The sequence below is a fragment of the Dipteris shenzhenensis genome, chromosome 14 (assembly GCF_047967505.1).
Source record: "Dipteris shenzhenensis isolate YYH24624 ecotype China chromosome 14, Dip_SZ_1.0, whole genome shotgun sequence".
NCBI lineage: Eukaryota > Viridiplantae > Streptophyta > Polypodiopsida > Gleicheniales > Dipteridaceae > Dipteris > Dipteris shenzhenensis.
In genome coordinates, this window is record NC_141609.1 from 10,820,847 (window position 1) to 10,826,846 (window position 6,000).

A 6,000-nucleotide genomic window follows, 5' to 3' on the forward strand; every position below is an offset into this window, starting at 1 on the left:
GCTCTTATGGCCTATTACCATGCTGTCACACAGTCATGATATGTTGCTCCATAGTGTTGCTGCTCAATATAGTTCTGGATGCATCTCCAGCTTGCTCTCCACTCCAGGTAAGCCTACCTACCCAGGATCACAAACCCGTTCTCCACCTCATATGGGGGCTCATAGTTGGAGTATTGACCATTCCTCTAACAGTCTCACACACAAATATTAATAAAGTTAATTTGGATATTCAAGGATATAAAAATACTCTTAAATTTCAAATTATGCATCTTCACAGGACTGATGCCACTATCCTCAACTAATAGTGATGCCATGTGGCCTTAACTCTCCCCTCGTCTCAAAACAAAACCTATAGGATGATCCCCAAAGCTATCCCCTAGCTATATGTACAAAGTGCAATAGGTATATCTATGTGTATCTCGGTACCTAGATAGGCTTACCCCTACTACCTTTCCATTTGCAAGGAAGGCCTTGTCGCCACCATTTCCATTGGGCAGGTTCTCTTGGCCTTCATCTTAGAGTAGTAAAGGATGAAGCTCCTCAAACGTCATCAAACTAGTCCATTGCCCTGCTTCACAATTGTCACAAACCCCTTGAAGCCTTGGGAAGAGAGCCGAGTACTAGCGTGGCCAACTGGCTTGTGTCCACCTTGTGACCAATTGTAGCCAGTTGGTCATGTGTCTGATCCCCATCCTACATCCTCATAGTGAATAGTTGATTCTCGAGAAAAAGGATGTGTGATGTATTGTTTGCCTCTTAAAGATCCTTCATCCAGGCCTCTGCAGCCCATATCTGCAAGCTAGATGTGGGGTTTGACCACGTTTGTAGTGGTGTCAATTATCATGGAGAGTGCCCCCACATCTTTTTGTGTCCAATCTCGCACTGGTACTACATCTACTGGTGTTACAACTCTTGTTGTCAAATACGTCGTGCCCTTGGGCTTCACCTCGATCCTTCGGTGATCTCTGTTGAGATATCGAGCTCCACTCGTGATATGCCAGGGTGACCGTTGTGCATTTATGTCACCGACTTGTTAGCTGTAGATGTGGTTGGTACACCGCCCATGAATAATAGCTGGATGACAGCTATCCTTATGTACTCTAGTTCGTGGCTCAGTTAGTATGCCACCTTAGTTAGCTAAAATTTGTTTGAGACCCACATATAGGGTTCTTCTATTTCTTTATACTAGAGTTCTTTTGGCTTTCACAACTAAGAAGAGGAAAACTGTTTTCAGCCTCCACCTTTGTGTGTATTCCCCCATTGTGTATGTGAGAAAGCTGCAAGTGAGACTCCTTCCTTCTCTCCCATTATCTTCACATGGTATCAGAGCCTGGTTCATGGTAAGGACCTCAAGAAAGCAAACCAAGTTCGCGGTGTCCTAGTAAGAGGACTAGTGTTGCTTTCCTTTTTCGAGTTTGGGAGCAAATCTCTTCAGGTAACACAGCCGAAAAGTGCAAGAGTGCATGGTCTCAGATTGAGATGCCCTTCGCGGTGTGGCGAGAGGGCAATATATGCTGCGGCGGGGGCAAAGCCCACAGTGACTTTATTTTTCTGATTCGAGGCCATTTCGTTTTGGAGGCGGAAGTTCTCCGCAAGCACCGAGAAAAAGGCCCTATTTTTGCTATGCGACCACTACTCTGTAGGTCGGTGAAAAGTTGCCGCAAAAATTGCATCGTACGCCTGTGCGCAGAGATACTGGGAGTTACAGAATCATCCTTATTGCGTGTTGATGCAAAATCGTCACTAAGAAGTGACTGTGTGGTCAAATACCACTTTCATCAGTTTTGCAAATTTGCCTGTGTGAGGCAGAAGCTGTGTTTTTTGCAGTGATAGAATATTTTGCAATGTTCTATAATGGCATCTGATTCTCTTTCACAGATTGTCATTGAAAAGCTTGACAAGAGCAACTTCCAAGCATGGAAGTTTAGAATGACGAATTTCCTTATGGGAAAAGGCTATTGGGAGTTCATTACAGGAAATGAAGAAGAACCAGTTCTTCCTAATGTTCCCAATCAACAGGAAATGCAGGCATTTAAAGGATGGCATGAGAGAGCCAGAAAAGTTATGTACTGGGTGTCTATCAGTATTTCGGATTCTATGATTGTGCATATTCAGGATGCAAGTATGCCAAAGGAGGCATGGGATACTTTGGCAAAAATGTACAGCACAAATACGCAAGCTAGGAAAATGCAGCTCAAGCAGGAGTTGCACAATATGCAGAGAGAAAATATGAGCATCAATGACTACCACATGAAGGTGAAGAAAATTGCAGATGCACTTGCTTCCATTAGGTCGCTAGTGGAAGATGATGATCTAGTTTCTATGACCTTGAATGGTCTAGGAAAGGATTATGCATAGTTCCGAACATCCATTGCCGTCCGTGAAAAATTTCTTGATTTTGAGGAGTTATTTGCTCTTCTAATTTCTGAAGAGCAGAGAAATGGTGGTGCATCTTCTTCAGGAGGAACTTCAAAAGAAACTATCTTCTACTCAAATGCTGAAAGAGGTAGAGGAGGCCGTGGTAGAAATTAGAATATGCAGCAAACTCAAGAAAACCAGTCCTTTGGAGGAGGACATGGTAACTCTAGAGGCAGGGGGAGCCAAAGAGGTCATGGTGGATGGCAGAGAGGGCAAAATGCAAACAGCAATGTTGAATGCTACTATTGTGGTAAAATGGGTCATATGGCTAAAGACTGCTACAAAAAGCAGAATGACATTATGAATGGAAAATTGGAGCAAGGCAATTATGCATCCTCTAGTAGACAGGGTGATGACAGAAATGAGAATTTATTTATGGTGCAATACATGACCAATTCTATGACAAGTGCAGAAGAAAGCAATGATGTGTGGTATCTTGACTCAGGTGCATCAAACCACATGACAGGTCATACAGAATGGATGCAGGATGCAAGGAAAATGGAAAAACCAGGATTTGTGGAGACTAGTGATGATACTGCACATCCTATTATGTAGATTGGTAAAATTCCTTTGTCTATGCAGGATGGGAAAAAGAAATACCTATCTGATGTATTTCATGTCCCAAATATCACCAAGAACCTGGTTTCTATTGGTCAAATGGTTGAGCAGGGCTTGCAGGTCAGATTTAATCCTCATGGATGCTTTGTTGAGGATATGAAAAATAACGGTCGCTTGATAGCAAAAGGAAAGAAGAAGGGCAGGATGTTTATGTTGGATGCAGACATGCCTAAATTGAGTGCAACAATGTTTGCACATGGCACCGGTGTAGTTGCAAATATTGATATCTGGCATAAACGCATTGGTCATGTTAATGTACGACGACTTAAATCAATGCAGGCCCAAAATATTGTTGCAGGATTGCCTAAATTCAAGGTTGTAGAAATGCATCAGGTATGTGAGGCCTGTCAATTTGGAAAATAGGCAAGGAAACCATTTCCTAGACATGTTCAAGAGAGTAAGAAGCCATTGGAATTAATCCACTCTGATGTGTGGACTACTAAAGCTGCATCTATTGGAGGCTATCATTATTTTATCACTTTTATTGATGACTACAACAGAAAAGTTTGGGTGTATTTTATGAAAAAGAAAAGTGAAGTGTTTGGGCATTTCAAAGCTTTTAAAGCTATGGTTAAAAAAGAAACAGGCCTGCAAATAAAATGCCTAAGGTCAGATGGAGGGGGAGAGTACCTCTCAAATGAGTTTGCAAGGTTCCTGCAGGAGCATGGCATAAAGCAACAATATTCATGCAGTCATACCCCACAGCAAAATGGACTTGTAGAAAGGAAAAACAGGCATATTGGAGAGGTATCTCGGGCCATGCTAAATGAAAAAGACCTACCAGATTATTATTGGGCTAAAGCAATTGCTAGAGCAGTTTACATAATGAATAGGACTCCCACTGCAGCAATACATGGCATGATGCCAGAGGAGATGTATACTGGTAGGAAACCAAATATTTCTCATTAAAAAATTTTTGGTTGCATTGCCTATGTTCATGTGCCAGATGAGTTGAGGTCCAAGTTGGATCCAAAAGCTAAGAAGTGCATCTTTATTGGTTATTCTCTGTAGCAGAAAGGATATAGATGCTATAACCCTTCTATGCGTAAGTTTACAGTGAGCATAGATGTTGTTTTTTATGAGATGAGTAGCTAGTATAAACCAGTAAATGTGATTGATGATGTAGATGCACAAAATGGTAATGCTGCACAGAATTCATAGCAGCAATCTGAAAATATTAGTGGACTTGTAGTGTCCTCTAGCAATGGTTCACATACTTCACCATGGATAGGCAGATTGAGATCAGGGGAATCTACTCAAAGCAATGTAGATAGTGCTATGCAGGTATCACGAAAAGGAAAAGAGATGTGGATGGTGAATCCAGTGGCTCTGAACAGAGCATTGATGATGAGTTCGGTATTCCTTCTGTTATTATTCCTGGAGTAAGGAAGACTAGGGATGTTTTCAAAGTACCTAGAAGTGAGCCTACTTTGCGCAGGTCTACCAGGGCTAGGTATCCTATGGATAGGCTGAAATATGATGGATTTACAGCCACTCACTATGCCTATATGGTCAAAGTGATACAGGAATCAGAACCCACTTCTTTTCAGCAAGCCATTTTTTCACTCAAACTTTATAACGTCTCTAGTTTATCTTGATACCAATTTGAATATAGCATATAGGAATTTGAATGTAGCATATAGCATTTCGAATATAAAACATGGTAAATAGCTCTTTCTTTTTGCACATAGGACTTTGTGTTTAGCATATATTTTGTAGCTATTTGAATTTGGGATATTGCAGATTTCATTTATCACTTTGTATATATTTGGTGGCAATTTGAATTTGAGATATAGGACTCTGAATTTCGTACATAGCATTTTTCATTTAGAATTAGCACTTAGCATTGATCGACTAGCATTTTTGCATTTAGCATATAGTACTTTGTATCCAACACATAAACAAATAAACTTAACCACACATTTGTGTGGGGGAGAGTCGGCACATTTCCTCTCCAAAAATTATAAGACCAAGGAACGTGCCCTTCCTTGGGTTCATATCATTTTGCATTTTGCACATAGTATTTTGCATATGGTATGTAGCAATTTGAGTTTGGGATATAGAACATATCACTTTGCATTTTACACATGGTACTTTGTTTTTAGAATTGTATGATTTTGTATTTTGTACAAAGTAATTTGCATTTAGCACATAGCATTGAGCAACTAGCATTTTTGAATTTAGCACATAGCACTTTTTATTGAACACATAATTAATAAACTTAACCACACATTCGTGTGAGGGAAGAGTCGGCACATTTCCTCTCCAAAAATTATAAGACCAAGGAACGTGCCCTTCCTTGGTTTCATATCATTTTACATTTTGCACTTAGTATTTTGCATTTTGCACTTAGTGAGTTTGTGATATAGAACATTGCATTTTGCATTTTGCACATGGTACTTTGCATTTAGGAATGTATGATTTTGTATCTTGCACATAGTATTTTGCATATAGCATGTAGCAATTTGAGCTTGGGATATAGAACTTTGCATTTAGTATATAGCAATTTTCATTTAGGTATTAGTGTTAAAATGGCTAACACGCCATATCAACATCTTGGGTGGTCATTGTTCTAGGTATATGTGCATTGAGCTATATGGTGCATTGACTTTGTATGGTTTCAAGCTTGTAGATTAGTAGCTAGGAATGAGGAGGAGCTTTCCTACACCTAGGTTAGATGGGCACCATAAGAGTGGGCTTGTTGGAAAGCATTGCTACTCTGACCAACATTTGGTGCTTGTTGAGCAATGCTAACTATTGGTGTTGAAACTATAGGATGGTCATCATCAACGATGAAACCTCAACTAGGCCCCTTTCTGTCAAGATGCATAATTTGAAAATTTAGAGTATTTTTATATCCTTGAATATCCAAATTAACTTTATTAACATTTGTGTGTGAGACTATTAGAGGAATGGTCACTAATCCAACTGTGAGCCCCCATATGAGGTGGAGAACAGCTTCAT